General features: G+C 47.4%; 1 protein-coding gene across 7 annotated transcripts in view; it reads right to left on the bottom strand.

Moving 5' to 3' along the window:
- Positions 1–394: 394 nt before the first annotated feature.
- The window catches only part of TSPOAP1 (TSPO associated protein 1), a 3238928-nt gene continuing 3212387 nt past the window's right edge, over positions 395–26935 (bottom strand). For 5 of the 7 annotated variants that reach the window (XM_078679480.1, XM_078679482.1, XM_078679484.1 and 2 more), the window contains one exon: positions 395–1760. The gene's annotated coding sequence lies outside the window, so the exon portion shown is untranslated. Of the gene's footprint in view, positions 1761–10783; positions 10897–26935 lie in introns of all 7 variants that reach the window. The other 2 variants (XR_013608584.1, XR_013608585.1) reach the window with 2 other exon arrangements.

Below are 26935 nucleotides of genomic sequence, written 5' to 3'. Positions count from 1 at the left end.
TGCACATATTTGCATTTACATAGGAATTCGTTATTTACCACCAACTAGTAGTTGGTGGTAAATAACGAATCCTTAAAGCCCTGTAGCACTGTTTACAGTGCTACCTACATTTCAAAATACAGATTCGGTAAATTTACCGAATTGGTAATTTTACCGAATCGGTAAAATTACCGATTCGGTAAAATTACCGAATCTGTATTTTAACATTCCCTACATCTCAGTATCCAAATACCAGTCGGTAACGGCCGAAAATCTGTATTTTCGGCCATTAGCGACCGGTATTTGGATACCTACATCTGGCCCTAGTAGGTCATTTACCCAGAGTCCAACAAAACTTGCACATGCCCCACTTTCTGATAACATTTCTTAGAAAAAGAACACATATTCAACTTGCTTCTGTGAAAATATATTTATTAGAATAAAATGTATCTGTGTTTTTAATCAAAACATATTGCATCGCCCACTCGTAGTGTCTCGAAACCAAACTTCGGTCCACCTTCAATACCTTCATGAGACATGAAATGAATTAACCAATAAATATTCAAAATACTGATGTAGAAACCTTGTGATAAAAAAACACCGTACTTTCAACAACAAAAAAAAGTGATTAATTTAAAACGTGGGGCTTCCAATGGGAAACCAATTACCTACGTTTGATAAGGGTAGTATTGTTATATGCTCACAGAAAATAATATTACATCCCCTCAAAAGGGTTATTCTAAACACCTGCTCATGGTTAAAAAAAGAAAATAACCGAAATGTTTCGAAACTTGTATTCCTACTGGATTTTAAGTTCATCAGAACCCAATGGTGCTCAAGGATCATATTCAATAACAGTCAATTCTATGTAAACCGGTACAACTTGTAAATAGATAAAATAAGGCAGAACGTATACATTTTCCAACATGCATCCACTTCACACATGGCCTTTTACTCAATAACTTAAAAAACATATGCTACCAACACTGAGAGTGGAAAAGCCCTAAAGGGCAGAAGCTCCAATAAAAGAATGCTATTTGGCCCCCGTCATAAGGGGCACAGTTAAGAGAGTGCGATGCCTCAGGCACAGTTGCAGATTTCCACACATACACAATCCATAGAAATTCAGGCAGTCTGAAGGAGATCCCAGGTGGATAAGCCAGTGCAAATATTATTTGCTATGTGCCAAGGCGACCTCGTCCTAACGGAAGAGAAGGAATTGCCAGTGCAAATTATATGCTAGGGAACTCACAGTATTACAACAGATGCAGCCCCTGTCTTTGAACCAGAGATGAGCAGGAAAGCAGGAACTAATGCCCGCATCGGGATGTGGTCCATAGCTTTCCTTACGTCTGAGAATCTTCTCAGTGTAACCATCTAACTGGTGACGGAAATGGTGACCACTCATTGCTGTGGGTCCTATAACGTATCGCCTCCTTATAAAGAGGCAATTCATAGTCAGACCACCCACCTAGTAGGCAATCAGTTATAACTACAACAAAGAAATATCTTAATACTCGTAACATTTACAAACTCTCTCCCCCAGTGTGAAGAAAGCAATGTTAGACGTGAAGATCAGATATTGCAGAACACTGTCCGGTACACCTGTATCAGTCTTTTTTACTAGATCCCAGTTTCTTGAAAAAATGTCTGCCTTTAAAGAACATCCCTTTCTTCTTTTTGCTCCGAGGATTAATGTCCAACAATTCTACTTGCTGAGCTTGATCTTCACCAGAGTCTGGAGATGACTGGATCAATTCACCGTAAGCTTCTAAACTCAACTAAAAAATAAAAGAGAAAGACAGTGACAGATGTACCATTACGATCCATAAAAATTATTACTTTTGAAACTTTCCTACATGCCTGTAAAAAAGATGAGATGCAGAGTTACATAGGGGTCTGTGAGCACATGTTGATGAACTTGTGTTAGTGGGTGAAATTCTGATAGTTCTTTACATGGCAGGTTTAACACCTTCAGTGCTCCAGATAAGTTATCAGAATCTAAAGCACTGCCTACCGAGTATAGTCAACATGGGTAACTCACGTAGAGCCCCTCATTGGTAATACCAAAGTCCTTGAGGCCATACATTTATTGCCTGGACCTTATTCAGCCCGGATGTTCACCGACTAGCTGAAGTTTAACCCCACTAAAAGAGAATTCTTGTTATTTTCCAAGAACAATAGGCATGAAATAGTACAAAATGACTCAATGACATGAACTTTGACAAGTTTGAACCCCAACTTTCACCGAATACTAAGTCATTTGGATTCACCTTGGACACAGACCGCATACTCAAGAAACACATTGCTAAAAAAACAAAGATACATTAATACTGACTCCCTTTTATAAACAAAGTGGAACTGTTTCTTCAAGCAAGCGACTTCAGAACTGTAGCTCAAGCCCTCAACCTATCATATCTGGATAGCGGGACACCCTGCTACATGGTCTCCCAGACCCAGCATTGCCCCCCCCCTTAAAAAATCAACCAATCAATCCTTCAGTAGATTTGTAGAGCACGACGAACAAGTTACTTACCTTCGGTAACGATATATCTGTAAGAAACAGTAGTTAGTATTAGATTCCTTACCTTAGAATATCCCCAGGCGTCAGTCTGGATCCGGAAACTTTTGCGTAGCAGTACCCCTGCGCGTCGGTAGGCGTCGTCTGCAGGCGTCCCCTGCGGCTCCGCGTCCGTCGTCGGCGTCGTGCGCCGTGATGACGTCGCTGGAGTATATAGACGCCGCCTCCGCGCGCTGACGTCAGTTCTTTGCACACAGCTTTTCCGCGCCAGAACACGCAGAGCCATGTAAGAACCAACACTGGTGCCATGCGAAACTAGGGCCCTGAAGGGGATGACCTTAACCCTATGTATCAGTTCGCAGAACGGGGAGGATGGGCGGGGCGGTAAGGAATCTAATACTAACTACTGTTTCTTACAGATATATCGTTACCGAAGGTAAGTAACTTGTTCATCCGAAAGAAACAGGTTAGTATTAGATTCCTTACCTTAGAATAGATACCCCAGCAATACCAACCCCGGAGGTGGGTCTGCGAACCAATACAGCCTACACCAGAAAGTCCTGGAGGACAGAACGGCCAAAGAAGCCATCCCTCCGGACTTGACTGTCCAGGCAGTAGTGCCTTGCAAACGTGTGCAGCGAGGCCCACGTAGCTGCCTGACAAATGTCCTGCAAGGGGACTCCCCGGCCCAGGGCAGTGGTAGCCGCCGTGGCCCGAGTGGAATGGGCTCTCAGCCCAACAGGAGGCTCCTTCCGAGCTAAAGAGTAACACGCTTTGATGCACAGAACGACCCACCGAGAGATGGATCATTTATGCACCGCCCTTCCCTTCTTCGCACCCACGTAGCCAACAAACAGTTGGTCATCCACCCGGAACTGGCGTGTGCGATCCATATAAAATGAAAGCGCACGTTTTGGGTCCAGACGATGGAGCCGCTCTTCATCCTTTGAAGGATGCGGAGGCGGGAAGAAGAAGGGTAAGGTGATGGACTGCCCGATGTGAAAAGCAGAAACCACTTTGGGCAGGAAAGAAGGTCTAGTTCTAAGAACCACCTTGTCTGGATGAATGGACAAGAAAGGAGGTTGTACAGAAAGAGCCTGGAGCTCACTCACTCTCCTGGCAGAGGTGATGGCAACCAGGAAGGCCGTCTTTAAAGTCAGGAGACGGAGAGGACAGGAATGAAGCGGCTCAAAGGGAGCGCACATCAAGAAAGTCAGAACCAGGTTCAAGTCCCACTGAGGCATCACGAACGGAACAGGTGGATACATGTGCGTGATGCCCTTCAAGAATCTCGTTACAATAGGGGACTTGAACAAAGATGGCTGATCAGGTAGCCTTAAGAAGGCGGAAAGGGCAGAAAGGTAGCCCTTGATAGTGCCCAGAGCAGAGCCCTGCTGGGGAAGAGAGAGAAGAAAGAGGAGAACCTCGGAGAGAGGGGCAGAAAGGGGATCCACAGCCTTTGCTGTGCACCATGCCACAAATCTGTTCCACCGGCAGGCGTATACCGACTTAGTGGAGGGACGCCTGGCTGCCAGAATCACATCACAGACTTCAGGAGGCAAGTCAAATGGCCTCAACTGTCGCCGCTCAATCTCCACGCATGGAGGTGGAGACTGGACAGGTTCGGGTGGAGGACCGTCCCCTGCTGCTGCGACAGAAGGTCCTCCCGAAGGGGCAGGCGGATCGAGGGACCGACTGACATGCTGAGTAGCTCGGGATACCAGTACCTTCGAGCCCAGTCCGGAGCCACAAGGATAACTTGGGCCCGGTCGCGCCTGATCTTCTTCAGCACTCTGGGCAGAAGTGGTATAGGCGGAAAGGCGTACAACAGACCGCAGCTCCACTCGCGCCGAAAGGCGTCGCCGTGCGAGTGCCGTCTTGGAAACTCCAACGCGCTGAACTGATGACATTGCGCGTTCTCTTCTGTGGCGAATAGATCTAACCAAGGCTCTCCCCATTGCAGAAAGAGGCCTTTCGCCACGTCCGAGTTCAGACGCCATTCGTGATCCACCGAGCACCGACGGCTGAGTTCGTCCGCCCTGGCATTCAGAGAACCTGCCAGGTGTTGAACCGTCAGAGTCACGCCCTGACGTACCAGCCATTGCCAGAGACGCAGGGCCTCCTGGCAAAGGGTCCATGACCCCACTCCGCCCTGCTTGTTGCAGTACCACATGGCGGTGGTGTTGTCCGTGAACACCTGCACTACACTCCCGTTGACAAAGGGGAGGAATGCCTTCAGTGCTAGGCGAATCGCCCGCAGCTCCAACATGTTGATATGGAGCCGGGACTCCGCCGGAGACCAGATGCCTCTGATCTCCGCCTCTCCCAAGTGGCCTTCCCAGCCCTGGAGGGACGCGTCCGTCACAACTACGTGCTCCGGTTGGGGAAGGGAGAGGGATCTGCCTCTGACCCAATCGCGGTCCGTAAGCCACCACTGCAACTGTCTCGCAGTGCCCTCCGAGATCAGGACATGGTCGGATAGGTTGCCGTGATGCTGGGCCCACTGAAACTTCAGGTCCCACTGCAGAGCCCGCATCCGCCACCTGGCGTGATGCACCAGAAGGATGCAGGAGGCCATCAGCCCCAGAAGCCGCAGCGTCAACCTGACCGAGACCCGGGATAACGGCTGAAAGATGGGAATCAGAGCCTGAATATCCCGGACCCGCCGTTCCGGAGGATAAACCCGAAACTGCGCCGAGTCGAGAACCGCTCCGATGAAAAGGAGCTTTTGAGAGGGACACAGGTGTGATTTCGGCACATTGATGGAAAACCCCAGCTCGTGCAGGAGGTCTGCCGTCATCTGAAGGTGGTGGACGACTGTCTGGGGCGAGTCCGCCTTCAACAACCAGTCGTCGAGGTAGGGGAAGACTGAAACCCCTAACCGGCGCAGATGAGCTGCGACCACCGCCATCACTTTCGTGAACACCCGTGGGGCGCTGGTAAGGCCGAATGGGAGCACGATAAACTGAAAGTGCTCGTGGCCTACCGTGAACCGCAGGTAACGCCGGTGGGCCGGCAGGACGGGGATGTGAAAATACGCATCCTGCAAGTCCAACGCCACCATCCAGTCTTGGGGGTCTAGAGCAGCCAAGACCTGAGCCAAAGTCAACATCTTGAACTTCTCCTTCCGGAGGAAGCCGTTGACGTTCCGTAGATCCAAGATAGGATGCAGGCCCCCCTTGTCCTTCTTGGGTACCAGAAAGTAGTGGGAATAGCAACCACACCCTACTTCTGGCCCAGGAACGCGCTCGATGGCCCCCTTGGCCAAGAGGGCCGTAACTTCCTCCTGCAGAAGTGTCAAGTGGTCCCCCGACACACGGTGGTTCTGCGGTGGCATGGCTGGAGGAGTGGTCTCGAAGGGGAGGGAGTAGCCCCTTCGGACAAGCTGCAGCACCCACCTGTCCGATGTGATAGTGCGCCAGCGGGAGTGGTGATGGCAAACCCTGTCACCCACTGGCGTCACATGGGCCTGAAAGCACGGACTAGGAGGATTTGGAGGCTGTCGCTGCGGGGGGTGGTGTGGTCTGACCTCGCCGTTGTCCCCGACCGCCTCCACGGCGGAAACCACGGCCGCCACCGCATTGAGAAGTGTTCTGCGGTGCGTGGCTGGCAGCACGTGTGGGACCGCCCCTTCCTTGGCCACGAAAGGAGCGAAACGAACCCGTTTGCTGGCGCTGGGTCGAAAGACCCAAGGACTTGGCCGTGACCCTGGAGTCCTTGAAGCGCTCCAGCGCGTGGTCCGCCTTGTCGCCAAACAGGCGACTGCCATCGAACGGCATGTCCATCAAAGTATTTTGGACATCTGCTGAAAAATTGGCGGATCTCAGCCAGGCGTGGCGACGAATCGCCACCGTCGTGGACATCGCTCTGCCCAGCGAGTCGGTCGTATCAAGACCACACCTGATGGAATATCTTGCTGCATCTCGGCCTTCAATCATAGCCTTGCCGAGCTTTGCCCGTACCTCCTGCGGGCATTCCGGCAGCAACTCCGCGACCGTATCCCACAGAGAGTGGGTGTAGCGGCCCAAGATCATGCGGTGTTGCAAGACCGCAGTCCCAAACTCAGGGACGAGAAGACCTTCTTTCCATACTGGTCGTACCTCTTAGATTCCCGATCGGGCGGGGCCGACGGGAATGCGGTCTGGGAAGTTGAGGCCTGGATCACCAGACTCTCAGGGGTGGGATGGGTGGACAGGAACTTGGGGTCGTCCGGACACGGACGGTGGCGTCTGGCCACGTTCCTATCAACAGGCGAACCTGAAGCGGGCCTGGACCACGTGCCCAAAAGAACGTCTGTCAAGGCTTCGTTGAACGGCAGCAGAGGCTCCTGCGGGCATGCCTGCGGTTTGAAGACCTCGGTGAGGATGTTAGGCCTCACGACCGCGACGGGGAGCTCAAGGTGTAAGGCCTTGGCAGCCCTCATCAACACCACTGAATAAGCAGCCCCAGCCTCCGAGGCCACTGTAGGAGGCGAGACAAAACCAGGGTTAGGAGAGTCGTCCAGACCACTGGCGTCACCCAAATCACCTGTCCAGTCCACGTCATACTGACACTCGCGTGACAGAGGGTCCCCAGACCCCTCCCAACCCTCTCCATATTCTACATCCTCCCCATATTCGGAGTCAACAATGTAGACCGGCTCCTCGGGGCCCATGGGCCCCATCGGCGTCGGACTCGGCGTCGGCCGACGCCGGTCCGACTCCGCGTCCGGAGTCGGAGAGGGAATGGGGGTGGCGCCGCCCGGAGCCGGCGCCCTGACGCCGGCGGGAGCCGGCGCTGGAGGCCCGGCGCCGCGCGGAGGCGGCACCATGGGTTGCCCCGATGGAATCGGCGCCGGAGAGGCCGGTGGACCAGCCGGCGTCGACCCCGAAGGGCCCAGCGGCGCCGGGGCCGGAGCCGCCGGCGGCGCCGGAGCACCCGACGGCGTCGGGGCAGGAGCACCCGAACCGCTCGGGCCCCCGGACGGGACCATCGGGGGAGGAGACAGTGCCCTCATGGCCATGAGGAACTCCTCTATCTCCTCGCGCGACGCGCCTTGCCCAGGGACCGTCGGGTATGGAGCAGGCAGCGTCGGCGACCCACGCGGAGCCACGGGGGTGGGGCCACCCGAACCCCCGGCCGCATCGCGCGAGCGTCGGGGGGAGTCGGTGGTACGATGACGACGCCCCGACTTCTTGTGTTTCTTACCTGAGGAACTAGAGGAATGGCGACGACTTCCGGAGCGCTCGTGGCGGCTCCGCGACCGCTCCCTCGACCGCTCCCTCGACCTCCGGCCGGACCGGGACCGCTCTCGACGCGGGGCCGACACCCGGAGCTCGAGTAGCTTGCGGGACCGCTCCCGCCTAGCCTTACTCGTCAAGGCCCGGCAGTCGACGCAGGAGTCCACGTCGTGGTCCGGGCCCAGGCACCGGAGGCAGAGTCGGTGGTGGTCCGTGACCGACATCGTGCGGTCACACCCGTCACAATTCTTAAAACCGGGCATCCTACCGGCACCTTAAGAGTAGATATAAATCAAAAACTATGGTCAAAAGACCGGAGTACTGCTCTTCGGATCTGCGCTAACTGGCGCGGAAAAAAGAAGAACTGACGTCAGCGCGCGGAGGCGGCGTCTATATACTCCAGCGACGTCATCACGGCGCACGACGACGGACGCGGAGCGGCAGGGGACGCCTGCAGACGACACCTACCGACGCGCAGGGGTACTGCTACGCAAAAGTTTCCGGATCCAGACTGACGCCTGGGGATATTCAAAGGTAAGGAATCTAATACTAACCTGTTTCTTTCAGATTTCCAGGCACTAATTGAATCCTATACACTGCAGCATGTTTCATCCAGAACTTGAAGATAGAAGATGTCATCACCTCCCCTCCTGATGGAACTCTACTGGCTGCCCTTACTGATCTGCCTCATTTACGCGGCCATAATGACCAGCACAACCGCGTATCTTGCAGACAAGATCACAATCTCTGGTGGCTCTCTGCACAGCCACAGTATGGACCTCCTCAGACAGGAGGCTAAGAAGTGTAAAAAATGAAAATAAAACAAGGCAGCAGGCCTTTTCCATGTATACTCCCAGGATCTGTAATAATATCCCTGTATCCATCAGGACCGCCCCAAGACTGCTCCAATTTAGCAAAAGTTGAAGACACACCATTTCAAAGAAAAATACATTACAATGCAGTAAAACATACACTTCTGCTCCCAGAACCCAGCTGCCTCTCCTATCGCTCACTGATTGTACGCTTGCCTTTGGCCATGCACAGTACACCACTGCCTTTTGGCTATGTTCATTCTATACAATACCACATACACCCACACATACTGCAAATTAGCATGTTGAACAAGTTACTTATCTTCCGTGTCAGTAGGAACTGAGCGTTTGTGGAAGACATAAACTTAGGGTGGTGCCAGGCCAGACTGATTCCTTGCCCCCTTAGAATATGTTGTCCCTTGGGCCAGCTAGCTTACAGTGCTACAGTTAGCCCCCCTATACCTGAACAGGGAGTTAACAGTTCTGAACCCACTGAACATGACAACTCCGTTCCGTTGGGGACTGTGGTGACAGACTTCAAACTTTCTCACAATCACTCGTGCTTTCTTTTGCTCACAGAAAATACAAAGAATACACGAAGGGGCGTTTTCAATATTTATTGAACCGTAGTGATTCGTGTATAGAAAATATGGGCTGCGGTGATTAAAAGACAGAAGCAGATAAAAGTTATAATGAGTGTCAACACAGTGAATAAAACAAAGAGGTCCACCATCTTGTTGAGATAGGTTATGAATGCATACATATAAAAGATTATTATAACAATCTAGCGTATCCCTACGATGCTAACCCTAACCTACCTGTCTAGGATGTGAATGTATGATCTGCCAAGAAGCCCCCCCACCTGGAGGATCTAACGCCTTTACCTAATGGGCAAGAGTGTATGACTCCTTCTTGGTCACAAACTGTATACTCCTCACAGAGATATCAGTCAGCTGCTAGGCGAAAGATTCAGCATGCAGGGACCCCCCGAGATCAGAAGAAGCGTCTCATCCGATTATGCTGGGGAACAAAAGGCTATATATAGAAAATGGCATCCTTGTCTCAGTCCAAGATTGTGATCAGGCAACCATTGTTTGTGTTCTACAGCTAGCTGCGTCGCCATTTGGATGAAATAATGAAAACATTAGTATTATGCACATGAGAGGACTTGCACCTAATGCCAAGACAGGGTGATAGTATTCTCACAAAGTGTTCTGTGTTAGCAAGGTCGGTGTTTCTAAGAAAATAGTGCAAGGGTCAAGAATGCAAATGTGTGTCAAAAGTCAATGTGGCAAAGAGAAGGCTATTTCGTGTACATGTAAGAATGGCACTAAGTTCTACAGGGCCTAACTTGAAGACATGACACTTCAGTAATGCATTATCTGGTAGAGACAATATCTAACTGTAGATTACTTACCTTTGAATTTGAAAAAATGGGGAATGGTGAGGTACACTTTCAAATCAATAATAAATCGATGTAGAACTCTTCTTGGGTGCACAAGGGTATCCCCCTCTGACCTGAGGGAGTCAAATCAATACTCTAAATAAGCATTAAGTTGGACATTACTTAGTGTCCCCCTGTTGTACTCCTGTGTGGTTATTAATAACCGATTTCAATTTAAAAAAAGTCCACAAACATTCGTAGTGTCTTTGTATCGATGAATTCCAATTTATTTCATTTTCATGACATCATTGATAATTCTCATAGATGCATGTGTTTGGTTTAGATAAAATTCTTGGTAACTCAGACTGTTCAACATGTCTTGTCAATCATCCCTATGCATTTCGGGTCATGGGACCCTTCATCGGGGGACTGTACATCCTAAGAACAAATCAAGCATTTAAATCCTGTGAAAACGATGTATGTAATAATTCAAAATATTATGCATGTCATTAGGTGCCTGTGCAACCGCTGCATAAACAAACACTGAGTGATACTGGTGAGGGCGTGTGCCAGGACGCAATATTAAAAAAACAAGGTGTGAGTGGTATATGTTTATGAAAAGAATTATTCGGTATACATGATAGCGGAACACTTTGCAAGGAGCCCTTGTCGTCATGGATACCACCTTCTACCTTAACAAAGTTCATGAACACGTGCAGGACCAACATATCTACATGAAACTTCCTAATGATCCAACAAAAGCATTCCAGGAGGTCCTCAATAACATAATCGAAAAAGCTTATGAGGCAGGAACCATCACAGAGACGCATAAAATATATTTACGATCGGAGTACCCAAAAAGTCCTACCTTGTATATGCTATCCAATGTACACAAAGATTTTTAAAAATCCACCTTTTCGTCCAATAGTGTCCACCATCCACACCATCCATGAACCTACAGGAAAGTACCTTGACAAACACCTGCAACCATTAGTACAAAGCATGGTAACATATCTACGCGATACCACAGATTTTTTAAACAAAATTTACAACATTGAATTTGATGATGAAGACATAATTACACTCTGCACCATTGATGTATGCCCACTCTATACCTCCATTCCACACCAGCAAGGGATTGACGCTGTTGAATCATTCTTGTTAAATCATCACATCAAAGACATTCTAAAAGTATTCCTGTTAGAACTACTACAATTTACATTACTCAACAGTTATTTCCGATGGAATGATGAGTACTACCAGCAATTGTCCGGTACATCAATGGGCAATTGTGCCGCTCCTTGTTATGCCAATCTTTACATGTATAGACTGGAAATCGACAATATCTTATCTAACCCGAACTGCACTAACAACATCTTAAAATACTGGAGGTACATCGATGATATTTTCATGATATGGAAAGGAGAAACAGCAGACCTCTTAAGATTTTTAGACCATCTGATCACCATAGATGACCGAATAAGAACAATAGTTACTTACCTGTAATCTGTGGTTCTCCAGTATTGGTGTCTTTCATATATTCACATGCCTGAATCATTTTCCCCCTCGTTGGAGTGGGAGTCCCACGGTACATAAAAAAGCAATAATATGCAAAAAATAACCACAAAACCTTGGCAATAAACAACCAGGAAGTAAAGTAGCACTAAGCTACAAGAGCAAAAACTTCCACACTCATGACTTTCATAGTTATTTTGTATAGTCCAAACTGCAGCCAATCAGGCGACAGCACCCACCAGAATGTTCTCTCCAGAGGCTCAGGCTCTCAAATTTTCTCGCACAGGAGTGAACCTAACATCATAGTCTAAAGAGCCTCTGAGGGGAGGTGGGCGGGTTGCATGTGAATCTATGAAAGACACCAATACTGGAGAACCACAGATTACAGGTAAGTAACTATTGTTCTTCTCCAGTTTTGGGGTGTCTTTTGTAGATTCACATGCCTGAGTAGATGCAGTACATATCATAATGCTCATTAAACGCTCCTTGTATCACAGTAAACATAAATACATATGCATATAACACTGAAGTATGAATAAAATCATAAACGTCCATAAATGCAATAGTGCTTACATATGCATACCGGGTAAGATATGAAAAAGAGTTTGTAAATTAGCGTCTAAAAAGAGCATAGTAGAGGAGGGAGAACAGAGGCTCACCTTATTTAAAAAGATTGCGGAGAACAGCTCATCCCACTGATGTAGCTGCATCACTTGCAGCGCCCAAACAGTAATGTTTGGTAAAAGTGTGTCTGCTGGACCAGGTTGCCGCTCTGCAGATCTGATGAAAAGGCACACCAGCAAAGAGAGCGGTGGATGAGAAGATTGCTCTCGTAGAATGTGCTCTCGGCATGGTGCGTAGAGGTCTTCCCGCCTGCTGATGACACAGACTAATCGCCGAGGACATCCAACGAGCTATGGTCTGTTTGGATACAGAGTCACCTTGACGCAACCTTCCATATGCTACAAATAGTTGTTCCGATATCCGAATTGTTGCAGTTTGTTGCAAATAGAACTTAAGACATCTCCTGATGTCAAGGGAATGCAAAGCTCTTTCTACAGCTATTTGAGGATCGGGAATTTTTTTCTTCAAAATAATTGGTTCATTAAGGTGAAAATCTGTAGGAACCTTAGGCATGAAGCTGGGATTGGTACGAAGCACCACTGAATTTGATGTGAACTGTAGAAAAGGCGACTTAATCGTGAACGCCTGAATGTCGCTGACCCTCCTTGCTGATGTCAGCGCCAACAGTAGAGATACCTTCCAAGAAAGTAACTTTAAATCCACTTTATGAATAGGTTCAAAGGGGTGCCGCATGAGTTGTGCAAGCACCACATTCAAATGCCAGGATGGAGGTGGACGCCGAATAGGGGGAAACATTCAAAATAGTCCTTTAAAGAATTGCTGAATAACTCTAGTAGAGTAGAGAGAGTTAAAACCATCCTGACGGAACCTTGAGATAGCTGCCAAAAACACTTTCAGCGTGGAATGAGATAACCCAGATTTTGCCAACTGAAGAAAGAACAGTAAGATCTGTTCTGGCTTGGCATGAATTGGATGCAGATTGACACCAAGTGCAAAACTTTTTCCATTTGAGTTTGTATGTCTTAATCGTGGCCGGTGCTCGAGCATTGGCTAAAACTTCTTGACAATCCGCAGGAGTATCTAAGTGTGCGAATTCAAGGTGTTGAGGAGCCAAGCTGCTAATCTCAAGGATGCTGGGTCCGGGTGACAGATCCGACTATCTAGAATGGACAGAAGGTTCGGTATTGGCGGAAACTGAATGGGATCGCACTCCGAAAGGAGAAGAAGTTCGGTGAACCAGTATTGGTGAGGCCATCTGGGAGCAATGAGAATGAGGCGGCAAGGCTGTTTCTTCATCTTGCGGATGACTCTGGAAACCAAAGGAATCGATGTATCTCCCATTGGTGGTTGGACATTTAAGATCTGTTGAGGGAATCCACCAGAGCATTGGAGATCCCTGGAACATAGACAGCTGAGATGTTGATCTTGTGACTCAGTGCCTGGTCCCAAATCTCATGGGCTTGTTGAGAGAGCAGGGCCGACTTCGTACCGCCCTGTTTGTTCAAGTAATGCATACTTGTGGTGTTGTCTGTTCAAATTAGTACAGAAGCCCCTTGGATGTCTGTTCGAAAAGACTTCAAGGCCAATAAAATGGCTCGCAGTTCCAGGAGGTTGATGTGCCACTTCTTTTGCTGCACATTCCATTTTCCATTGACCTGCATTCCCTGAAGGTGTGCTCCCCATCCCTCGAGAGAGGCGTCCGTGGTGATGGTGAAATTTGGTACTTCCGTCAGGAATGTACATCCTTCTTGTAAATTCCTTATTTGAGTCCACCAGAGAAAGGCTTCTCTCATCTGAGGAGTGATAAGAATGATGTTGAACGACCCTGGGCCCTGCTACCATTGGAGGTTGAGTACTTCTTGCAAAGGCCTCATTCTGAGACGGCAGTTTGGTATTAGAGGGATACAGGATGAAATCATCCCTAGGAAAGATTTGAACCGCCGAACTGAATCGTATTCTTTTTCTCACAAGAGGCGAGCTAGCTTGCAAATCTTGTGCTGTCATTCTTTTGAGACGAAAGCCTTTGTGAGTTGGGTGTCCAGCGTGGCTCCCAAGAAGGTCTTTCTTTGCGAAGGAATGAGATGCGATTTGTCGAAGTTGATGGAGAGGCCCAGAGATTGGAATAGCGGTAGACATCTTTGAATGTGTGCGCGCTTGTCTTTGAAAAAGAATTCGCCTTGATTAGGCAGTCGTCCAAGTATGGGAAAATTTGAATGCCCTCTAAGCGAAGGTGTGCTGCCACTGGTGCTATAACTTTTGTGAAAACACGGGGTGCTGACCGAAGTCCAAAGGGAAGGACTCAGTACTGGAAGTCCCTGCCAGCCACTCTGAATCGTAAGAATTTTCTGCGTCTGAGGAATATTGGCACATAAAAATAAGCGTCCTGAAGGTCGAGGGTGGCCATGTGATCCCCTGCCGAAAGGCGATGGAGAATTTCTTGAAGTGTTAACATCCGGAAGGACAGCTTTTTGAGGTATTTGTTGAGGGCGCGCAGGTCGTAGATGGGGCGCCACTCTCCCGACTTTTTCCGTATGAGGAAAAATCTTGAGTAAAAACCTGTTCCTCTTTGCAAGCGAGAGACCCTTTCGATCGCCCCTTTCTGTATCATCAAATTTATTTGGGTAAACAGCTCCTTGATATGAGCTGGAGGTGGGCCTTTGGGAGGAGAGTTTGGAGGAATCTTGCTGAATTCCAAACTGTGGCCTCTGGTCACTATATCCAGGACCCACCTGTCTGTAGTAATTAGGAACAGTTTGAGTAGAATTGGGATATTTTTCCTCCAACCCTTAACTGGGGGCAGGGTAGAGATGGTGGCAGGTGGCGTGTCTCATTGTTTCTTGGTGGAATCTCTTCCACGGTAGGAGGGCTTCCTTCTTGATTGCGAGTAGGAATTACCTCGCTGTCCGTAAAACTGTTGTTTGTAGGGCTGGTATCTCTGATTACTCTGAGAGGTCTGTTATGACATTTGTTGATGGTAGTTTCCTATGTTAGAAAAGGATCCATGCCCTTTAGCACCTCAAAAGGACGACTTACAAAATTGTAGGCTACCCAAAGATTTTGCAGTTTACATGTCCTTCTTAATAGCTTGAAGGGCCTCATCGACATGCTGGCCAAAGAGAAACTCACCAGAAAATGGCATGTCGATTATCTTTGTTTGGACTTCTTGTCGAAAAGAAGTAGATTTTAGCCAACCGTACCTTCTTAGCACTGTAGCACCCGCCAGCTGTATGAATCCTGTAGACGCTACATCTACTGCTGTGTCGATCATTTCCGCAGAAGTAACTTCTTCTTCTCGTAAGAGTTGCCTCGCCTCAGATTTTGCGGGTTCCGGTAGCATTTCAATGTAGGGGGAGATGTCGGACCACATTTGTCTGTCATATCTCCCTAATATTGCTAGAGAGCTTGTGGCGCGCACAGTGGTTGCTGCCAAAGTGGAAACTTTTTTCCCGATGGAATCTAGTCATCTGCCATCTCTGTCTGGTGGAGCAGATATCGGTGAAAGGGGTTCCTGGCCCGTCTTTGTGCCGCTTGAGCGACGACTGAATCAACCTTAGGCTGTCCTATGAGGCATGCAGGTGAGTTGCCTGGTCCCTTATATTTCTTGTCCAACCGGGGCAAGATAGCAGGGAGAGAATTGGGTGTTGCCATAATCTTTAATCCCTCCTTCCAGATGAAATCAATGATTGGAATGGTTTTCACCTGTCTTCGATGTTGGTCTTTAAAATCATAAAGAAAGCAATCATCTTTCTTTGTCTCCATCGGTATTAAGAATCTCTTTGTAGCTCTCTCCATCAGGAGATGGAAACCTCCGATGTCTACTGGAGGAGAGTCAGCCGTAACTGGAGCAGATGGTGATGGCGTCTGAATTTGGTACTCATCCCACTCCGACAGAACAGATTTGTCATCTACCTCTCCTTCCTCTCTGTCCTCGTCCGAGATGTTAGCGTTCAGAGAATGGTGAGATGGTGCTGGAGAAGGTGGGCCTGGAGACCTTAGGGAAGATGCAGCAGCCTGAGGCATGGGCGTTGATGGGAGAGATCCTGCCGATTCAGATGGAGAGAAACGGCGATAGTAGTCATCCAACATGTACTGTAAGTTTTTGAGAAGGGCTATAAAGGCATCTGTGCTGTGGGCACTCTGGCAGGAGCTTGATGTAAAGGCTCAGAAAACGGTTCTTCGTCCTGATCCTCATCTTGATATTTAATGAGCAACTCTGAGGGACTCCTAGCAGTGCAGAATCTGTCGTCAAAATCTGATTGCTCTTTGTACTTTTTCTCATTTAAGTGGCGAAAGAGCTTCCAAGGAAAAGCCACGTCTTTCTAGCAAAGAAGGTGTCATAGCCGGTGGGGCAAAAGAGGCTGTAGACGGTGTGGTTGACCAAACTTGCAATTCCATGCAAGATGACAGAAGAGGCGTCAACGGTTTTGCTGTCGACAGTGGCATCGTCGATGGTGATGGTGTAGGATAGTGACCGCCGACGAGACAGACGACTTCGTCGACGGGGCAATCTTCGTCGACGATGTCTTCAACGACAAGGTAATCTTCGTCGACGATGTCTTCGACGATGAGGCAATCTTCGTCGACGATGTCTTCGTTGACGAGGCAATCTTCGTCGACGATGTGGCCGTCGTCGACGAGGTATTCTTCGTCGATGGTGGGGCTGTCGACGACAAGTCAGTCATCGTCGACTAGGTGGTCTTCGTCGACGATGCGACCGGGATCTTCTTACCCTTCGTCGCCGATGACGGAGTGTCGACGACAGATGGCATTACCTTCGTCGACGAGATGGGTTTAACTGCAACGGAGACCAGCGTCGACGGAGACAAGGCTGAAGACATTATCATTTTGGGCTTCGGCGATGAAAAAGTGACTGTCGACGTTGAAGAAAACAAGTTACTTACCTGTAACTTTGGTTCCCCAGTATTGGTAACTTTCATAGATTCCCATGCTTTGTATCATTCCCCCGTCGTCGGAATGGAAGCCACGCTAAATAGAAAAAATACCATAGCAGTAGGTACAAAAGAGAAAGAAAGGCCTAGGCCTCATCTCATTTTGTAGCATATCCACCTCTTTTTGTAAAAGAGACCAAAAAAGTTGTAACAACCAATCAGAATAGCCTCACCCCATAGAACCCTCCTGAGAGAGCCTCAGATTTTCATAGCCGTTGTGTAACAGTAACTACATCTGCGAAAGGCTGAGCTTTCTTAGGGGAGGAGGGTGGGCACATGGGAATCTATAAAAGTTACTAATACTGGGGGAAGCAAAGTTACAGGTAAGGAACTTATTTTCTTGCCCCATTAATGGAACTTTCATAGATTCCCATGCTTTGTATCAGAGTAGCTAGCAGTAAGCAATAAGAGCACATTTTGTTACACGAGTATCATTACATCTTATTATACTTATTTTCATAGGAAGCAAATGTAACTTGTTACACTAGAAGGGAAGACATTTTCATATACAAAATGTGCAATACAGGAAGGAGGGATTGTAGGGAAAGCTCACCTCTCAATGAAAAAGATTTCTCAGGACTGCTTGTCCGACTGCAGCTTCGCTTCTCATGGAAGATTCCAAGCGGTAATGCCTTGTGAACGTGTGGGTACTGCTCCACGTAGCTGCTCTACAAATGTCTCTGATAGGGACTCCAGCGAATAGAGCCACAGAGGATGAGACTGATCTCGTCGAATGAGCCCGAACACGTCTTTCTAGCGGCTTGCCCGCTTCTTGGTGACAAAAGTGAATTGCATTGGAAATCCAACGAGAAATGCCCTGTTTTGAAAGCGGAAAACCCTTCTGCAGAGCACTATAAGAAACAAAGTGCTGTGAAGATTTCCTGAAGCTTTTTGTCCGTTCCAGATAGAATTTTAAACATCTTTGGACATCCAAGGAATGTAGCGACCTTTCTGCTGGAGAAGATAGTCGAGGGAAAAAAGATTTCAGAACCACCGGTTCATTTAAATGGAAATCAGAAGGGACTTTTGGAATGAATTTTGGATTTGTTCTCAGGATTAGAGTGTCTTTCTTGAACTGTAGAAAGGGTTCCATAATAGTGTGTGCTTGGAGCTCACCTATCCCCCTAGCCGACGTTAAGGCTAAATGAAGAGCTACTTTCCATGAAAGGAACTTAGGATCAGCTCTGTGAATAGGCTCAAACGGAGTTCTCATGAGATGAGCCAGAACCAAATTAAGTTGCCAGACTGGAGGAGGCCGGACTGGAGGAAAATCCCTGAAAAGGCCCTTGAGGAATTGCTTGATAATTCTTGCCTGAATCTAGAGATAGCCGCCAGTTGCACTTTGATGGAGGAATGCGCCAGACCTGACTTAGCCAGAGAAAGAGTGTAAGGCAAAATCTGGTGAGGAGCTGAAGTGTACGGATGGAGATTCTGCCGCTGGCACCATAAGCAGAAACGTTTCGATTTAGCATGATAAGTCTTATTTGTACTTGGTGCACGAGCTTGAGATAGTATTTCCTTACACTCCTTAGTGAGATTCAAATCCTGGAATTCTCGGTGCTCAGGAGCCACGCTGTCAATTGGAGTGAGCTCGGACCTGGATGCAGCACTTGCCCCTGAGACATTGTCAATAGAGATGGAATGGGCCGCAGGTGAATTGCTGATCTAGAGAGAGCAGGAGAAGCTCTGTGAACCAGAATTGGCAGGGCCATGCAGGTGCGATCAAAATCAATCTGCAAGGTTGCGCCTTGATTTTGCTGATCAGCCTCGGAATCGGTAATGTACAGATTCCTTAAAATACCGATTCGGTAAATTACCAAATCCGTAAATCAGGGGTATTGGAGGAAAGGCGTAAACAAATGCGCCGGACCAGGCTATTGAAAGAGCATTCCCCAGTGAACCGCGATGGTGATCCCTGCTTGCGTAGAATTGGCATTTCCGTTTTCTGGACTCGCAAACAGGTCTATGGTCGGAGGGCCCCAACAGGAGAAGACTTCGTTGAGGGTGCTCTGATCCAGTTCCCACTCATGACAGATTGATTTCAGACGACTTAATGCATCCGCTGTCGTGTTGAGTGTACCTGGGAGGTGTTCCGCTGAAAGATAAACCCTGTAGAGAATTGCCCAATTCCATATTTCTTGGACTTCCCTTGAAAGAATTAGGGATCTTGTTCCGCCCTGTTTGTTTATATAATGCATGGCCGTCGTGTTGTCCGTACGGACCAGTACCGTGGCATTCCGAATTCTTGGAAGGAAAGCTTGCAAAGCTAATTTAATGGCCTTGGGTTCTAGTAGTTTGATGTGGAACGTGCGCTGCTTGGGCGTCCAATGACCGCTCACGTGTGGATCCTGCAACACTGCTCCCCAGCCTTCCAGCGAGGCGTCTGTGGTGAGAACCATGGGAGATTGAGCGATCTTGAAAGTGAGACCCTTTGAGATATTGGGCCATATGTAGGTAAACTACATTTACCGATTCTAAAATACAGAATTTTACCGATTCTGTATTTTAGAATCGGTAAATGCTTTGTAGGTAAAAATTTGGTATTACCGAATCGGTACGATTCGGTAATTCCCATTCATTCCTATGGGCCTGTAGGCCCATAGGAATGAATGGGAATAACCGAATCGGTAAATACCGATTCGGTAATAGGGGGTACACATTCAAGGGTGGCAGGGTGTCACATTGACACCCTCTTGCACCCCTGAATCGTGCATGTGTGCACATGTGGCAGACATACATGCCCTAAGGGCATGTATGTCTGCCACATGGCACTTTTGGAAAAGCTCAAATTTGCTTTTCCAAAGGTTTTCGATATTTAGATGGTGGTAAACACCGAATCCTTAACCATGCATTGCACTCATTTGAGATCTCCCTACATTATGGATTCGGTAATTTACCAATTCGGTATTTTAAGGAATTGGTAATTTACAGATTCCTTAAAATGCCGATTCGGTAAATTACCAAATCCGTAAATTGGCCACCTACATCTCAAAAGCCTAATACCGGTCGGTAACGGCCGAAATTCGGTAATTTCGGCCGTTACCGACCGTTATTAGGCTACCTACATCTGGCCCATTGTCTCTTAACGTCCACCTGTTGACCGCTTTCCTCATTAATGGTATCACTGTAATTTTGTAGTCGAATGAGCCTTCTGCTTTGCACCATTGTTTGTCTAGCTGCTCCTGCAGTGAATGCATCCGTAGTCTGCAGTGCGGAATTAAGGGTATGCAAGATGAAATCGATCCTAGGAGCGACTTGTACAGACGGACTGATAGAGACCTCGTCTTTTGTAAGAGACGAGCTGAGAGAAAGAGTATTTTCTGTCTTTCTTCCGAAGGGAAAGCTTTGCAGCAATTTGTATCCAGAATGGAACCTAGGAATCTGGCCGTCCTGGATGGGCGAAGAACATATTTAGACTTGTTGAGTTGCAAACCCACTTGATTGAAAAGTTGAATGCAGCTGTCGGCTGCTGTGGAAGCTGCTTGAAAGGATGGAGCCTTTACTAACCAATCGTCTAGGTAGGGAAAAACCTCCAGAGATTGCTTTCTGAGAAACACCGCCACTGGGGCTAAGACCTTTGTGAATATCCGTGTGGTGGATCTGAGCCCGAAAGGAAGTACTTTGAATTGAAAGTAGCTCTTGGCTATTGTGAAGCGTAAGAATCGTCTGTGAGATGGATGGAACGGTACATGGAAATAAGTGTCCTCTAGAATCCGGACTTGCCATGTAGTCTCCTGGATTCAGAAGACGTAAAATATCCTTAAGGGATATCATTCTGAATGACAGCTTTATGAGATAGGTGTTGAGCTCCCTTAGGTCTAATATTGGGCGCCACTTCTCTTACGTCTTGCGAACTAGGAAAAACCTGGAATAGAAACCCTCTCCTCTTTGAGACTGAGGTACAGGTTTTATCGCCCCCTTGATGAATAGTTGATGGGCTTCGAGATGAAGAAGTCGTAGATATTTCGACTCGGTGGCGCAAGGGGCTCTGGAAGGTGAGAGTTGGTGAAATTCCAATGTGTGGCAAAACCGAATGATATTTAGGACCCACCGATCTGATGTTATGATCATCCAGCTGCGTAGACAATGTGAAATCCTGCCCCCCACTGTTGTTACCGGAGGGGGAGGAACGGTAGACAGAGCCAAGAGGCCGCTATTGCCGTTTAGATGAATCTCCCCCCTGGCTACCTTGTCAACCTCTTGCTGGCTGGCGAGAGAAAGATGCTGATTGGCCCTGTCTCAGAGTATTATGGTTTGTGACGATTGGGAATAGGAGGAGTAGCGCTGTTGGCATCCTCCTCTGTAGCTGGAAAAGGTCTTGCCTTTTGACCCTCTGAAAGGTACCTTACGATATTGCAGAGTGCCTAAGGACTTGGCTGTCTCAGTGTCCTTTTTAATATCCTGTAAGGCGTCATCTATATGCTTTCCAAAAAGCATATCACCATCAAAGGGCTAATCTAAAATGTTATTCTGCACCTCATGGCGATACCAGGCAGCCCGAAGCCAACCTTGTCTTCTTAGGACAGCCGATTCCGTCAAGGCACGAAAAGCAGCCGTGGCAATGTATATGGCGCAGTCAATTAACTCTGAGGAGGTCCGCTCCCCTTCCTCTACAATCTTCCTTCCATCCGCTTTAGCACTGTCAGGTGGCTGATCCACAAACGGAGACATATCGCACCACATTTGGCGATCATATCGTCCCAAAATTGCAAGTGCATTGAAGGCACGAACCAGGAGACTTGACATTGAAGAGAATCTTTTACCCACATTGTCAAGGCATCTACCTTCCCTATCCGGTGGTGAAGCCAGAGGGGCCGATGGATTCTTCGATTTCCTCTGTGTCGCCTGGGAGTTCACAGAGTCCGGCTTCGGTTGGCCAACCAGGCAAGCAGGACTACCATCAGGGGCCTTGTACTTTTTCTCCAGCCACGGTAGTACAGGAATAACGGTAGCTGGAGATTGCATGACCTTCACACCTTCAGACCACACATGCTCTATGATGGGAATAGAGCGGATGGATTTCCTATATGGTCCCTTGAAATCATAGAGGAAGCAGTCCGATTGAACCACTGGAAACGGAAGGCCAAACCTTTTAGAAGCTCTTTCCATGAAGTTATGGAAACCTCCAATGTCTGCTGGAGGGGAATCTACCGGATCCGGTGAAGGGGAAGATGGGTCTGGAATAATATAATCGTCCCACTCTCTGTCTGGGTTTGGGACCTCTGCCCCATCCCGTCCATCATCAGAGGAATCGTCGTCATTATCACCACACACTTGATCTGTGGTGATAGTCTGTCTCTCTTCCGTGGGTTCCTGTTCCATTTGTTGAACCGCAGCAATTGATGAAGAAGGTGGAAGGTGGCGGTGGTGGTGGCTGTATGGATTCAGAGGATTGGGATGGAAATCTTCTCCTATAATCCATCAACATGATTTGCAAGTCATTTATCAAAGAGGAGGGCATAGAGACCATACCCTGCTGAGATTGCTCTTGCATTCTCTCTCTAGGAGGAGGTTGTCGCTGTTGTTCGTAAAAGTCATCAGAGTCTGAGTCCTGGTATTTGACCTGGAGCTGAGATGGGCTGTAAGCATCCCCATATGGACTATCATCCTCCTCTGAATAGTCTTCCTATAGAAGTAAGGCTGGAGGAAGGGGCGTTACCCTTCGCGGAGATGTCATGTCTGGTGTAATCTGGCGTCTTCTTATTGAAATTTTAACTTTTTGTACCGTCGACGGGGTCACCGTCGACGGAATCGTCGTCATCGGTGATGGAGTCGTCGTTGACGAGAGCACCGTCGTCGGAGAGAGAGCCATCGTCGACGGAGGAGAAATCGTCGACGGCATTGTGGACGAGCTCGTCATTAATATCAAAGGAGCTGTCGTCGTCGCCATCGTCGTCGTCGACACCACCGTCGTCGGCATCAACATCGACGTTGAGGATATCAATCTCGTCGACGACGTAGGGAATGGAACTCCAGCCGTCGACGCTGTCGTTGACGGTCCAGTCGGCGAAACAGAAATGGGCGCCTGATGGATTTTAGCAGTCGTCGTCGACGTACCTGAAGATGCCACCATTGACGAGCGGGTCTTCTTCTCAAATTTCGACTTTTTGAGGTAGGGAAGTAGGTTTTTTATAAACCTTTGCTTTCCCAGGTGGTGGGGAGAGAACAGAAGGACCTTGAGACCCCTTCTGAGTAGAAACCACCTCAGACGCAAATCCCTCCTTCTCCTTTGCACCTCGGTGAGGAAATCTTCGGGGACTAGACCTTCTACACCTATCAGAGGTCTTTTGAGAGGCCTTAGAAGGTGGCTCAGCTGATGTTGAAGGGGAAGACCTACCCCTCTTTTTAGATCTTCTTGATGATGAAGCTGAGGAGGAATCTTCGCTGTCACTGGAATTGACCTCCTTCCTAGACTTTATCTTTTTCAGCCAGATCAGAAGTCTTCCTTCTCTGTCCCTCAATGTATTAGTGGAGAAGTTCCTGCAGATCTTGCAATCAGTGGCTTTGTGGTCTGGTTACAAGCAGTAAATACAATCTTTATGCTTGTCCTCCACATATAGCCTCTTCTTTGAGCAGGTAGCACAAGCCTTGAACAAGGCCTTCTTCTCTTTATCCGACATCTTGGAGAAAAAAAAGGTTGAATTTCAAGTTGTAGAAAGAAAACTGAGCAGAGCTCTGAGGAGACTCCCCTAGCACAAGGTGCGGTAGAAAATCTGAGGCTCTCTCAGGAGGGTTCTATGGGGTGAGGCTATTCAGATTGGTTGTTGCAACTTTTTTGGTCTCTTTTAAAAAAAGAGGTGGATATGCTACAAAATGAAATGAGGCCTAGGCCTTTCTTTCTCTTTTGGTATTTTTTCTATTTACCGAGGCTCCCATTCCGACGACGGGGGAATGATACAAAGCATGGGAATCTATGAAGTTCCAATACTGGGGTAAGTAGCGTTGACAATGATAATTGTTGACGGAGGAGCCGTTGAAGACGGAGCCATTTTCTGAAGTAATTTTTTTTCAGGAAGTCTTTTAGACACCAGAGACTTTCCAGTCTTTCTCGGGGGCGTAACAGGCTTAGATTTCGAAGGTGGAGAAGCCTTTTTTGAGGAAGAAGATGAAGGCAAGTTAGAACCCTTAGTGGGTTGAGCTTTTCTCGACACCTTAGCCCCAGGAGAAGATAAGTCTTCCTCAGCCATCTTCTTCCTAGAGGATACAGATGAACCAGAGGCTACACTTCCTACCTCAGATAAGGGGTTGTCCGGGTCCTTAATCTTCTGTAGCCACAGAAGTAGGCGTCCTTCCCTGTCTCTGAGGGTTTTCTGAGGGAAGGTCCTGCAGATCTTACAATCTCTCACCTCATGATCAGGGTAAAGGCAGTAGATGCATTTCTTGTGAAAAAAGCCGGAGCTTCCCACAAGATTCACAAGGCCTGAAGAGAGATTTTTTTGAAGATGACATCCTAAAAGGAGGTGAAATCCAGTCACCAAAAGTGAAGTACTGAGCAGAGCTCAGGGAGACTCCCTTCACAGGACGTGCGGTAGAAAATCTGAGAGCCTGAGTCTCTGGGGAGAACATTCTGGTGGATGCTGTCGCCTGATTGGCTTCAGTTTGAACTATACAAAATGACTATGATAGTCATGAGTGTGGAAGTTTTTGCCCTTGTAGCTTAGTCATACTTTACTTCCTGGTTGTTTATTACCAAGGTTTTGTGGTTATTTTGTGCATATTATTGCTTTTTTATGTACCGTGGGACTCCCTCTCCGACGAGGGGGAAAATGATTCAGACATGTGAATCTATGAAAGAAACCCTAACACTGGAGAAAATTCACTTATTCGTTTGACCAGAAACAGTTACCATTCTTGGATATAGTTGTAATCAAACAAGGTAAGAAACTGATAACGGACATTTACCCAAAAAGTACTGACAGAAACAATACATTACATTTCAACAGTTGCCATCAATTTTATCAGAAAAAACATCTACCGTATTCTCAGATGCTCAGAGCTAAGAGGATCTCATCTAATACCAAAATTCTTGAAACCAACATGAACAGAATGCTTAAAAAATGTAAGGAAAGAGGATAGCCTACTCCATTACTAGAGAATGCAACTAGCAGAGTTAAGAACATAGATAGGACACAGTTATTATCTTGTCAAAATAAATCTGATACCAGCAACAGACATGTGTTTGTATCCAAATTCTCTACACAAAACTTTCAAATCAAACAAATATTGTTGAAATATAGGCGAATTGTACAAAATGAGAGAGACTTCAATGGGCTCTTCAACACTCAACCTTTATTTGCATACCAGCGCACTAAAAACCTAAAGGAATTACTATCTAAACCACAACCACAAGACACCATTAAACACAAAGGTACTCTCCCGTGTTTAAGCAGCAGCCATTGTAATAACATCATAAAAGGAACTATCATGCCACATCCTACCAAGGGGACTTCTATCAAATTGCAAACTACTGCTACCTGTGACTCAAAAAATCTTTTTTTTTTTAAATTAAAAAAAATAAAATGTTGTCCTCATCTCACCTTTCAAGCCGCTGCGGAACTTATACAGCCATTTTCGCTAACTGTGGACCTCTCAGCTTACCGCACTCTCTGGGGTCCCCTGACCCATCCCCTTTTTGAACAGGAATGTGGTGTTATCATTGGACTAGCTAGATCAGTCTCAGACTTCGTCCCCAACTCATAAGAATTCATCGAATTCATGATTATGAGGGTACTTTATCCTACCACTCTAATAGGGTGTTAAGGAAACAGAGGTGATGTGATAATTCTCACGTTACCTTGCTACATGTTGTAAAAATGGATAACATGTTGATTTGTGTGTCTATGTGTTAGTGTGTCCCTCTCCTTTCTCTACAGGTAACTCGGGCTGCTGTGAATCACAGTGTGCCGACACGGGCAATATCCGTGAGTAATTACATCATACTCTTTCAATTTTTTACATCAAGTGCCTCACGGGAGGGTGTACCTTAGTGTGTACATACCACCGGAGTGCTATTGGTCTATGGTCCTGACGAATGCTGTGCGATCCTGCATTTTTACAGCAGAAACATGTTGACCTTATATCTCACTCAAGGACACAGGTCTCCAAATTCAGAACCTATTTTGTCCGCCTTTTTAATCTGGATACAGGTTGGCCCACATTGAAGATTTTGTTTGGGTTTCAACCTAGTAATTTTTAAATTCTGCACTCACTTATTTTGCAACAATTTCTTTTGAGTTAAACCACTGTCACACTCAACACCAACCCGCTCCGCTGTAAATCAGGCGTTGTAGCACGCTGGGGGGGCATTCGGCCACCCCAGCGGGGACCCTATGATGAAGCATGTCACCAACTAGTGGTGAGTGAGGGTCCTTTTAACAAAGAGGTTTACTTGTCCTTTCCAGTTATGTGTAGTTATACTACTTTTCTGGGTTGCGACCTCCTGATTGTTAGGATTGGATTTTTCCAACCTTACAGTTATGCCAACCGGGTAGGGACCATTGCATAACCTAACACACCTTGTTTTGTCTTATTTTGTTTTCATTAAGTCACTCCTTCGTTGTTTAAAATATAATTATTGGGGTACAGGAGTGTCTACTCGCGCCCTATCTCTCTTGTTGATTTTGTTGGTTCTTAGAGCAGCGTGCAGCTGTGAGAGACTTACTGATTTATTATTAGCAGAGACTTATTAATAACGAGACCATCAATCTACCATGGAAGAACAGGGCCCCTCCTTTTCAAAAGAAGAGGTGGTTGCTTTGCTTGGTGACAACATGCCTTATTTCTCGACCCTTTTCTAGCTCATACCATATCCCAGATAGGTGACTGGGTGGATCAAGGTGAACCAAGAATATAACCGCACTAGAGCCATTTCATATGGCATCATGATCTAAGCATATTTTAATAATAATACAGTACTAAAGTTATCAATGCCCCAGAAGATTCTATGACAATGCATTATTTCGGAAGGTATG

Source organism: Lissotriton helveticus, chromosome 3_1, assembly GCF_964261635.1.
Source record: "Lissotriton helveticus chromosome 3_1, aLisHel1.1, whole genome shotgun sequence".
Taxonomy (NCBI): domain Eukaryota; kingdom Metazoa; phylum Chordata; class Amphibia; order Caudata; family Salamandridae; genus Lissotriton; species Lissotriton helveticus.
This window is presented reverse-complemented; position numbering and strand designations above follow the sequence as displayed.